Source organism: Loxodonta africana, chromosome 6 (assembly GCF_030014295.1).
Source record: "Loxodonta africana isolate mLoxAfr1 chromosome 6, mLoxAfr1.hap2, whole genome shotgun sequence".
In the NCBI taxonomy this organism is placed as follows: domain Eukaryota; kingdom Metazoa; phylum Chordata; class Mammalia; order Proboscidea; family Elephantidae; genus Loxodonta; species Loxodonta africana.
In genome coordinates, this window is record NC_087347.1 from 33,028,494 (window position 1) to 33,041,391 (window position 12,898).

Genomic DNA, 12,898 nt, shown 5'->3' on the forward strand with positions numbered 1-12,898 from the left:
CACATGAATCTGGAGGGCACTATGCTGGGTGAAATAAGTCAGTCACAAAAGGACAAACATTGTATCAGACCACTATTATAAGGACTATAGAAAAGGTTTACACACAGAAAAAAAAGTCATTTGAGGGTTACGAGGGTGGAGAGGAATGTGAAGGCGGACTCTAACTAGATAGTAGACCAGCATCAACTTTGGTGAAGGGAAAGACAACAAACAATATAGGGGAAATCATCACAACTTGACCAAAGCAAAGGCACAGGAGTTTCCTAGACACATCCAAATGCCTTGAGGGATCAAGTTGCTGGGGCTGGGGTTTGGGACCGTAGTCTCAGGGGACATCTAGTTCAATTGTTGTTGTTGTTAAGTGCCATCAAGTTAGTTTCAACTCATAGTGACCCCATGCATAAAAGAAGGAAACACTGCTCAGTCCTGCACCATCCTCACAATTGTTGGTATGCTTGAGCCCATTGTTGCAGCCACTGTGTCAATCCATCTCGTTGAGGGTCTTCCTCCTTTTCACTGACCCTCTACTTCATTGCTAGTTCAATTGGCATAACATAATTCATAAAGAAAATATTGTACATCCTACTTTGGTGAATAGCATTCAGGGTCTTAAAAGCTTGTGAGAGGCCATCTAAGATACATCTATTGGTCCCATCTAATCTGGAGCAAAGGAAAATGAAGAAAACCAAAGACACAAGGGAAACATTAGCCCAAATAACTGAAGTACCATGTGAATCAGAGCTTTCACAACCCTGAGACCAGAAGAACTAGACGGTACCTGGCTACCACCACTACTTATCTCACAGGGATCACAGCAGAGCATCTTGGACGGAGCAGGAAAAAATGTAGAACAAATTCCAATTCACAAAAAAAAGACCAGACTTACTGGTTTGACAGAGACTGGAGGAACCCTTGAGACTATGGCCCCCAGACATTCCACCAACTCAGACCTGAACCCATGCCCAAAGCCCACTTCTCAAAGCAAGATTAGACAGGCCTATAAAACAAACAATAATGCACCTGAGAAATGTGCTTCTTAGTTCAACCAAATACATGAGACCAAATGGGCAACGCCTGCCCGAAAGCAAGAGCAGAAGGAAGGAAACTACAGGAACTGGACAAATTGACACAGGGAACCTGGGGTGGAAAGGGGAGAGTGCTGTCACATTGTAGAAATTATAGACAATGCCACAAAACAATAGGTGTGTAAATTTTTGAATGAGAAACTAACTTGAGCTGTAAACTTTCACCTAAAGCACAAATAAATCAAAAAAGAAGAAATGAAAAAAAAATTGATGAGATTTCTGACATTTTCCAATAGTAATGATTTTAAAACGTAAAATTCAAACTTCAAAGAAAAAATTACTAAGTAATTTTCATTCATGTTAATTTTATTCACGTTAATGTAAAAAAAAAAAAAAAAACTCAAGTTCCCCAACTTTAACCTCAAATACCTGGGATTATTGTTAAAATGCAGATTCTGATTCAGTCTGTCTAGGTTGGGGCTCAGAGGTCTGCATTTCTAACAAGTTCCCAGTGGTTGCTGATGCTGCTAGTCCTTGGACTACACTCTGAGTAGAAAGGGTGTAGAATTCAACTTAGTCATAGATACCAGCACATAACGTCTTTTTCTCTTTTCAGTCCTTTCAAACATGTTTGCCAATTTCTGGATGATAGTTCTTCTTTTTTTTTTTAATGTTTTTCTTGCTTCCATGCCTAGTTAAAAAAAAAAATATATATATATCTCCCACCACTAGGGATTTCTTGATTCTATGTTATCAGTGGTGGAAATTCTTTCATATAACTCTTTCCACCTCCATTTTTCCCTACAGTTGGTCCATTCTCCTCTCAGTTCCCACACTTGCAGCTTCCTAAAAAAAAAAAAAAAAATTTTTTTTTTAAGGTGCTTGGATTTTAGAACTTAGCCACTAGTGCTCCATTTAACGTCTACCTTAATTCTTCAGTGTGATGCTGCATAGTAAAATCAAAGTGTGATATCAGTGCCCCGGGCCCATGACGATCAGAAAGCTCAATGATTGAACAGTTAGAGAATCAGTCCTGCCTTAGTACAAACAGAACCCTGAAATATCTAAGGCAACTCTGCTGTAATACCGCCATTCCTCTCCAATTACCATCATCTAGGAAATTTTGTAGAACCTTGAAGTATTACTTGTTGTCAGTGTTTTGGTTAATATAAAAAGTTAGTACCTTTTGTATCAATTTATTTGATACAAGTCGATCAATTATCTCAAGAGTTAAAAAGAGGGGGTGTCTCTGCTACCTTTGCAGGGCATAAGGTGAAAAGAAAAGGTAAAATTTTAAGTGCAATTATGACCGGATAGACTATTGGTAGCTTTAAACTAATGGTTGAAGTTTCAAATAACAGGACTGTATCCTGGATTAACTTTTAACTCAAAAACCTTGAAATTAGGGCAATAAATGCACAGGAAAGTTTAAACCATGATAAAATAAGGTCTCAAGTTTTTCTTTAAAATCAAGTCCAGAGAATGGAGGGAAAAGAAAAAATTATCAGTAAGATGGACATATGAAATTATTTATTATACAGAAATTTGCTTATAATGCAGTTTCTGTTTGAATATACTAATTTTTAAATCAAAACAAACATCCCCAGTCACTAACGTTCTGATACAAAAATAAGCCTTCATATATGTCCTTATTTCTGAATACATAATAATATGGGAAATCTACCAATTTACTTTTTTTTTTTTTGTACACTTTCATGAAGACACTGTCATTTACCAAAAATGAAACCCGTTGCCACTGAGTAGATTCCGACTCATAAGAGTGCTGTAGGACAGAATAGAACTGCCCCATCTGCCCATAGGTTTCCAAGGGTGTAAATCAGATCTTTAAGGAAGAAGACTACCATGTCTTTCTCTTGCAGAGAGGCTGATGGGTTTGAACCTCCCAGCTTTCATTTAGCAGCTAAGTACTTAACCACTCTGCCACCAGGGCTCCTTACTGATACTGATAGTTCATTACAATTGTGGGGTAAAAGTGATCCCTTACATTTTGTCTCATTTCTTAACAGTCTGGAGCAACCTCAATTTTTGTAATATGAGTTATTTCTAATTTTTCTTGTGTCAATAGGTCTCATGAGTTCTTGGTTTTAGAAAAACTGAACTTTCCAGTTCGGCCAATGTTCAAAAAGCTTAAAAATTGAGGCATCTTGGGAGAAGGAACTATTTGTATATTTTGTAGTTCATGGACATTGAATGTGAATGAATCTGATATTCAAATCCTTTTAATGTTGTGGCACTTACTCTTGAACTCTAAAGAGAGCTTTGGCAACAACTCAAGCCTCTGTGCAAAGGGTGTTACACGTTTATCTGCCCATATCCTAGGTTGGACAACAAAACTGCTTTTGTCCAAAGAATAACTAACAGATGAGTAATGAAGTCACTTACTCAAGGCCCAGATTCCATTGTCAATAAGAAGAGATTTGGATTGAATAGTTTCATCTAACAACTATGCTGGAATTTACATTTTCTAGCAGAAGTCAGAAAGCAACTGTTCTCTCAACAAGGCTATTCTTTCTCAAGAACATACCACCAATCTGTGAAGTATTTTCATCTCTTCAGTTTTTTTAGAAGGGGCTCTCAAACTTGACTTATACTGTAAGCTTAACCCCAGAAACAAATTGGTGTTTCCCCCGTTTATTGTCAATAGTTTTTTTTTTTTTTTTTAGTAGCTTTTGAAAGCTGTGTGGGTTTCTCTGTTTTTGTTTCGTTTTGCTTTCCTTTTTAAGTAGCTTCTAAATGTTCATGGAGCAAAGCAATCAGAGCAGAACTGGGAAGGCGATTTTTTAAGAATGTTTTTCCCAACTTAAAATCCCTATGACCGTTACTCTGCTGTGTAAATAATTTGGGCCTTAAGGAATGATAGAAATGGAATCAGGATACACCGTCTATCGAAGTGTCAAAACGAAACTAAATCCACTGACATTTGCAACTGGGTTCCTAAATACACTTATCATGAAAATGCCTGCAGTTTAGGTGGGGGTACTAGTTGCCATTGAGTTAATTCTGACTCGTGGCGACCCTGTGTGTGTCAGAGCAGAGCAGTGCTCTACAGGGGTTTCAATGGCTGATTTTTGGGAAGTAGATCACCAAGCCTTTTTCCAAAGGACCTCTGGGTGGACTCAAACCACCAACCTTTCATTTAGCAGCTGAGTACATGGACCATTTGCATCACAAGGGAATCCCTAGGTAGGGGCAAGTTGACACTAACTTCTGTGTAGCACTCTCACTGGGTTCCTCCCAAGTTAGCAAATTTGGTGCTTCTCCTAGAAATAGGAATAAATTTAAAAAAATAAAATAGATGTTCACATGTCCTTTGTTCTTCCATGGGAGCATCTACAACGTCGCCCACAGAAAAAGTATCAAGCTGGCTATGGACACGTTTTTACTAGCTCTATATTTGCACAATTATTGATTTTATTTGTTGCTGTGAATTAACAAGCACAAAATCATTTCCTTTCAGTCATCTTTTTTTGCAATCTTTTTTTACAGATTTCCTTGCCTAATTTTATATACTTTTTTATTACCTTGACCTTCATCTTCCCTTTCCTCAGAACCATTCTTCCTTGTAAAATTTTACTTTCCCAAGATTACGTTATCTGCTGTGTTGTGTTTCTCCCCAACGCACTTCTTGTGAACCCCAGCATCCACGTTGCATGCTGTTGTCTCTCCAAGGTACACTTCACCAGCTACTGCTCTTGGTCTCTGATGGATGAACATGAAGCTTACAATGCCTTTTATTTTGTTTGTGCCCTATATAGTTTGTTTGTTTATCGTTCATATTCTAATATTATTACTTTTCAATTTTATAATTTTCCCATAACCTAGAGTCCATTGAAAAATTATTTCTACTTTCTAACTATAAAATAACTCTAACTGCCATTACATAGTACAAAGTAATCCGGAAGTTTTTAGAAAGCATGTCATTTTAGCACATAGAACATAAATGAGAAAAAGTAACTTTTTCTTAAATCTATAAATTTTTCTAAGACCAGTACAATACAAATTCACTATTAAAATTTATGTTTAGGGTCATAAATGGTAAATCAATGTACGAGTAAGAATATATGACTCTCATTTTTTTCCTATAACCATGACACATTTAATCCAGGGCTTTGAACTGGTTCATTCTGGTTTGGCCCCTGCTGAGAATTTGCATTTCCACCCAAGATATACTGAATCAGAATCTACATTTTAATAAAATCTCAGTAGAGTCTGATTCAGTATACCTGGGGCAGAAATGCAAATTCTTAGCAGGAGGTCGAACTGGAATGAACTGGTTTGAAGCCCTGATTTAGTCTAATAGATTTTTCTCTGTTCTTTGAATCCTCAGGTAATGACTATAGCTAAAAATAAGATACTAGGTCATCCAATTATTTGATTTATTGTTATATATTCTACATGTTTATATTTTCAGATTTTTCACAATGATGGCAGAAAATCTGGACCTGGAGGGAGCTGTTATGTAAAATTTCTCTAACATTTATTAGATTTATCTAAGGACTGTAATGGATAGTTTCAGTGTGGTCTCTCGTAAATTCATTTAAATGCAAAATAATTAATTGAAGTAAAGCCCCTTATTTGTGCATGTGTTCTCAGTAATTAATTGAAGTGAAACACATGTATTGCTAATCTTGCATGCTGTGATTAAGATGGAAATAAAGACATCCATCAAACTAGATTACTTCTTCATTAGCGAGGGTCGGAAATATCTCTACAGCTGTGTGGTTCATTTTAATTGGATCAGAGCCTCTCACATCACAGGTTTAAGTGAGGCATTATTTCCCCCCATTAAAGAAGAGAATATTAAAATATCACAGTATAGTTATCAGCTTGTGAAAGAACGCACAATGCATGAAAGCTCTCCTCACTAGTAAAATTAGATTAGCTAAAGGAACAAAAAGGCATTTGTCTGTTTATGGCTCCATTTTCACACTTAGAAATACAAACACAGAGCTGGGAGGACCAGCTGCACCCTTGTTTCTATGACCAAATGTACTCAAATTATTCCCTCTGGACACTATAACTTCTTTATTTGAAAAAGGGACAGGAAATGGTGCTATTTTTCCTGTGAGATAAAGAAATCTAATAGATGCTCCACAAGAAAATGACACTTGCGACATTTTCCCGGGGTTAATGTTACTCCCGACAGTACAAAAAAAGTTTTTTAAACTACCTAATTATTCCGGAAGGAATCAACCCACTTACTATACCAATTTTTGGTTAGTTACTCAGAATCACCCTTACTAATATAAACTCTGAGTTTCAGTCACTCAACAGGATGGAAGAGCAGCAGAATAAGACCAGAATGTTGTGTCAGAATAGTGAATGATTTGACACAAAGTGATTTTTCGAAAGCCAAAGTTACCATTTCAGGAAATTCCTTCTCTTGTAGTTCTGTGAGCCCGGAGGAAGGTGAACTGAACAAAATATCAAGTTAGGATCTGACATTTCATGGATATCAGCCCTTTCTTCGAGAATTGGTTCTCATCTCAATCATTCTGAGGTAAATCTATTTAGCTTCATCTTAAAGACTGACTAAAGTGAAAAACTGTTAACTCAAATGACTAGAGGCAGAAATATATATCCATATTCATAATAGCTTGAACCAGCAATAAAACCTTCCAATATAATTATTGAAGGAGCCCTGGTTGGACAGTGGTTAAGTGCTCAGCTGCTAACTGAAATGTTGGCAGTTTGAACTCACCAGCCGCTTCTTGACTGAATATGGCAATCTGCTTCCAATTATTTTAATTTTATGTTTTTCTCCACTTTGTTGTATATTTAAGGATTCCTATGATTTCTATTCATTTTGCTTCATTTTCAAGTTGAACACCAAACGTATAAGACTTTTAACTCTCAGACCTCAGGAATCTGTAATCCAGAGTGGTTCAAAGGCAAATGCAAACGCAAATAGATGGAAATATGCAGATCTATGTGATAATATGGCTGAAGCCTATACTGCTCTTAAATTGGACAAGCAAATACTTATAGCACTAAAAAAAAAAAAGAAACCGGGGAAAATGCTAAGCAGCAATACTGAAAAATTACGTATATTTATTGAACAGAATTAGAATATTGAAAAGAATATCTCTCTGCTTTAAAACTATCAGTGGTAAAGGTAAAATTAAGTGGCAGCATCAACGATAAATTGAAATATATGTATGTATATATGTTTAAGGTAGGGAAAAACAAAAATCATAGAAAAAGGAATATCCTATAAAAACTAAAAATACTATTGTAAAAATCCATTTGACTTGAAAAAATGTTTATATCATGCTAAATTTTAAAAGCAAATTATAAAAGTTTTCATATCATAATCCAATCCTAATAAAAAATATGCAAATACAATAACATAAAATGTTAATAATAGCCATATAAAATGATAGTAATGTATTCAAGATTTTTAATCATCTCTATGTCTTCTAATTTTTCTACAATAAACACATATTGCTCAGATAAAAACAATTTTTAATTCAATGCAAGAAACTTTGGGTTAATTCTGACAGTTAGTTAACTGTATGTGATTCAGTCTCCACCTTCCCAGTGAAATATTTCCCAATGAACTATCCATAGAAATCCAGCAAACTCTATAATTTCTCAACACACATAAAATTAAGAAGCTCCATCAGCTAACGGAACATCTCTTGAAGGAAATACCTCTAAGTACAGCCTAAGTAAAATAAATTGAGAAATGATGAGGAGCAGCCAACTATTCTCAAGACCTCCATCTCCCCTTTCACTACGCTCTGTCTCCCAGAGCTCCTACAACAGGGACGTGGACCTTGTGACTCAGACCACAGAAATCTAAGAACTGTATGATTCACAAATTGCTTGTTCAGGTTGCCAAAATTGTCCATTATTGCATCAGCTCTTCCCTTTTTACAACTATTTGGAAGACTGAGCTCACAGTAATCCGATAACTGGGTCAGAGGCACAAGAGGAGGAGTGATAGTAAATAGAGAAAAACAGCAAGAGCGCTTGGAGCATAAGAACTGGGAATACCAAGAATGAATTTAAAGAACTATCCAGACCAATCAGAGCACAGTCCATTTTCTTTGGGGGATCAAAAGTGAAAACAGGGGCAACTTTCCTTTGGGAAGGGAAAGGAGAACAGAGCTTTCCTCCTCTGCCCAGAAGCCTTCATTTTTCTTAAAATAAAGCAATGAAATAGAAATAATTACATCCATTTTAGGGTGAGACCAACGAAAATCAGAAAGATAAGTCAAAAATCAAAAACCAAAGCTGTTGCCGTTGAGTTAATTCTGACTCACATAAAAGAGAGAATGAAATTCTGTATCCCCGTAGCCAACCTTAGCACTCCAAATAATAAAGTCTGTATTTCTAATTACAAATGCCAAAGATAAAATTAATCAAGTGGCAGCATCACTGATAGATAAATTGAAATAATCTATGTTTATATACAGCTGCTTTCAAACTAATGACTTCTTTCTTTAACTTGTGATTCTGACACCTCTTAAGCCAAAGTGATAAAATTATGATTACCATCACTTTTTAGTTTTTAACCTCAGTAGTTTTTAAAATATTTTTGATTGATTAACAACAATAAATATATAAACAAACAATCAAAGCCAATAGCCTACTGGAAGTACCTCAAGACCATGACCTACCAATTTTTTATTAGTCATTTGATGATGGCATTTGATTCGTCTCTACCATTAGCTTTTCAACTGCTTGTAAAGTGGAAAAAGAGCTGTAACTGCACAGGCTTCTCAATAGCATATCTTCATACAATGTGAGTATATATATATATAAAATTACTTCATCCAAGAGTGGAGCAAATGGTTAAGCACTAGGCTACTAACTGAAAGGCTGGTGGTTGAAACTCACCCAGAGGCACCTCAGAGGTAAAGCTTGGTGATCTGCTTCCGAAAGATCACAGCCTTGAAAGTGCTACGGAGCAGTTCTCCTCCACACACAATGGGCCACCACGAGTCAGAATGGACTCTGTACAACTAACAACCATAACAGTAACAACAAGGCAAATTAGGGGTATTGGTTGTAGAAGCTCTCTTTTTTAAATAGCTTTTGAATTCCTCCTATGACATATGGTAATTCTACTTAACTTTATTTGGTAAAAAAAAAAAAAAAAAAAACAATTAATGCCTTCAACCAAGGACAACATCCTTTCAGTTTGTGCCAAACAGGAGTTTGAGTGCTGCTAAACCCCTTGCCAGCTAAGGATAAGGATAGATAAGGGAATATTCACTTGAATCGCTTTCCACAACTAGAGAGGAACATTTTTTTTATTTTAAACAGATTAATCTTTTGCTGCTAATCTAATATGCATACTTCATAGTATGCAATTATGCAATTATTAAGTAAGGTGTCCTATGTCATCTACAGATTATTAAACATGCCTCCTCTTAGAGCAGTTGGTGACCTGTGAAGAAGATGAAATGCTTTTTCCGCAGGACACGTAGAAAAGCCAATTAGTCTAGGTTTTGCATCAAATAGCCTTTGATTTGATGCTTGATATTAATTGTTCTTAAGGGTGTGACTGTTAAGTTATTTAGTGTGTCTAAACCACAAATGGCTCCTGGCAAGACTTCATACCATTAACAATGAGATTAGTAGAGGAAAATTCAAAAACACTCATGGGGATTGTTTGTACTTTTTTGGGGGGGTTACCCCCGCAAAGGGGGGAAGGTATGTTTTTGCTCTGTGGGATAGAAGACAGTTTAAAACAGCACTGCGTGAAAAAAGAAGTGACTGACCGCAGGTTGCGACTATGCTTCAGTGAAGCGGAGGTTTCTACAACTCCCTCTCAGCAAAGGGGAGGTTTCTAACGGTCCCCTGCTGACTTCAAATGTGTTCACAGCCTGCACGCAGCAGCCACAGTGGAAATTTACTGTTGTGATAATAATCACTCAGAGTGAGACTGTGGTGCAGACCCTCTCCGCCTAGCCAGAAATCCCCTGAGTAAAAGTTTTATCCCCTGGGGAGACAGAGAGAGAGGTGAAGAGATGAAAACAGGTGTACCTTTCCCTGACACTTAGAAATAATGGTACGAACAGCTTTTCACTCCTGATATCCTCAGAGCCAAAAATGAGCACAAGCAGAGAGTATCCTGAACATTTAGTCATCTAACTTAAAACTGGCTTAAAACATTTGTTGAGAAAAATTTTAAATATGTAAAAAAGGCATAATTTTTGTTAAAAAGGAAACTAAGCTCTGGAGAAAGGGGGTTGGAGAATGAACGTATAACGAAAAACTAAGCCTGCAATAATACACACCAACCAATACATTAACAGTTCCTGCCTTTGGATTGAGGGGTGAAGGGTTGAATAGAAACCATTCCTTTCGCTTTTGACATTTCTGCATTTTTTGCATTTGTTACAATCACCATGTATTACTTTAGTAATTATTGTTTAAAGCTTTTTTTTGAAAGGTTGCTTTGAACAACTTCCTCTGATGATGGTGAATTACATTCTTTGACAAAACTGCCTTAACTTTTTGCAGCAATGTGAGGTATAAGTAAATACACATAATAAAATGGCCTTCAAGAATCAACATCCCACGGACCATTAAGTTAATGAAGGTAATTTTTAATTAACTTCAACATTTATATACCACTTTCCGGATTACCGAGTGCTTTTCCTATTCAGGAAACCCTGGTGGCATAGTGGTTAAGAGGTACGGATGCTAACCAAAAGCTCGCCAGTTCAAATCCACAAGACACTCCTTGGAAACCCAATGGGGGCAGTTCTACTCTGTCCTTTAGGGTCACTCTGAGCCGGAATTGACTCGACAGCAATGGTTTTTTTTGTTGTTGTTGTTTGTTTTCCTATTCAAGATCATATGTTGTAAAACAACGTCTTCTGAGGTAGACCCTATCCTGATTTTATGGAGGAGTAAATTGAGATAAGGTGTGGTCAGGTCCTTGTTCAAAGCCCTACTGATAAGAAACAGGAAAACTGAGGCTAAGAGTAAAAGCCAAACATACTGTCTTCAAGTCGATTCTGACTTGTAGCAACCCTATAGGACAAAGTAGAACTGCCCCCAGAGTGTTCACAAGGCTGTAAGTCTTCACGGAAGCAGGCTGCCACATCTTTCTCATGAGGAGCAGCTGGTGGCTTTGAACCACCAATCTCTTCATTAGCAGCTGAGTCTTTAACCACTGTGACACCAGATTTTCTAGCACCAAAGCCAGGCTGTTCTCCCCTCACAGTGCAAACTAGTGATGATTTTGAGTGACCCAGGGAAGCCTCCAAAAATCTCACGATTATTTTGCAGGTTTGTAATAATTTTTTTTTTTTAATAAAAATATAATAAGAGCAAGAAACCACTGTTATTGTGAGATGCCATGGAGCCAGTTCCAACTCATAGCGACCTATAGGACAGAGTAGGACTGCTCCATAGGATTTTCAAGGAGTGGCTGGTCGATTCGAACTGCTGACTTTTTGGTTAGCAGCTGAGATCTTAACCATTACACCACCAGGGCTCCAAGAACCGCTACATACATACATTTTGTTGCCACATTCAGCTGAGGTGTCGTGGAATACTGTCAAACCATTCTCTGACAGACTCTGAAATACTAGTACTTCCCCAGTATGAGAGATTCACTGAGAAGTTGGAAGAACTTTGTGAGGATTAAACGTGAGACAGGAGAACATACAGCCATCCCTAGTTTGCTCACGGATGGACTTGGTGATGGGCCCTCATAAGTCAAGTTGTTCTGTTCATTCTCTCACACATCCTTATTTTTCACTGCACTTAAATGCCCATGGAAACCCTGGTGGCGTAGTGGTTAAGAGTTAACGGCTGCTAACCAAAAGGCCGGCAGTTCAAATCCACCAGGCGCTCCTTGGATACTCTGTGGGGCAGTTCTGCTCTGTCCTACAGGGTTGCTATGAGTCGGAATAGACTCGACGGCAGTGGGTTTTGGTAAATACCCATAAAATTGAAACACAAAATTTCTGTGAAACCAATAGCATGTTCTGTCTACAGATGTGGCTTCCAATGCTGGGGGAAAGCTAACCTTGTTGTTAGTGGAGTCCTGGTGGCACAGTAGTTAATGCGCTCACCTGCTAACCAAAAGATCAGTTAAAACCCACCAGCCGCTCCTCAGGAGAAAGATGTGGCAGCCTGCTGGCATAAAGATTTACAGCCTTAGAAACCCTATGGGGCAGTTCTACTCTGTCTTACAGAGTCACTATGAGTCAGAATCGACTCAACGGCATTGGGTTTTGATTGTTGTTTGCTGCTGTCTAGTGGGACCCCAACTCACAGCACAACAGAATGAAACACTCCCCAGTCCTGCACCATCCCTATGATCTGTTGTGGATTTTAGAAAGTAGATCTCCAGGCCTTTCTTCCTAGTCCATCTTAATCTGGACTAAGGTCTGCTCAAACTAGTTCTGTATCGTTAGGGGCAGATTATCCAATAGGCTTAGTTTACTTACTAATCTGTAGTGAACATAAGTATGCAGGAGTAACCTTGTGTTTACCTTGTTTACTGGGTCATCCGTCCTTGTCAGGCATTGTAAATTTAAAAAGAGGCTTTGATTCTGTAGGAAGGGGCTGTGGGGTTAGGAAAGAGACAGAAGCCAGCCATACCTAGAAGCAGAATCTTTGATGTGGTGAAAAAATGTGAACTTGTTCACTACATATGACCTGGTAAGCATCATGCTTACCTTCCCTATTGAATAAACCACCCCTGAGCATCATAGCAACGTGCAGGCCTCTACTGACAGATGAGAGGTGGCGGCACATGAGGTGCATTGGCCAGGAATTGAACCAGGTTTCCTGCATTGTTGCTGTTGTTGCTAGGTGCCAGGGAGTCAGTTCCAACTCATTGCGACCCTGTGTACAACAGAACGAAACACTGTCCGGTC

At 37.9% G+C, this 12,898-nt stretch overlaps 1 protein-coding gene across 1 annotated transcript in view; it reads right to left on the reverse strand.

Annotated features, from left to right (window-relative positions):
• The window catches only part of LOC111747568 (sperm-associated antigen 16 protein-like), an 803,762-nt gene extending 793,891 nt beyond the window's left edge, over positions 1-9,871 (reverse strand). The window contains exon 1 of the mRNA XM_064286709.1: positions 8,892-9,871. The gene's annotated coding sequence lies outside the window, so the exon portion shown is untranslated. The remainder of the gene's footprint in view (positions 1-8,891) is intronic.
• Between the last annotated feature and the right edge of the window lie 3,027 nt (positions 9,872-12,898).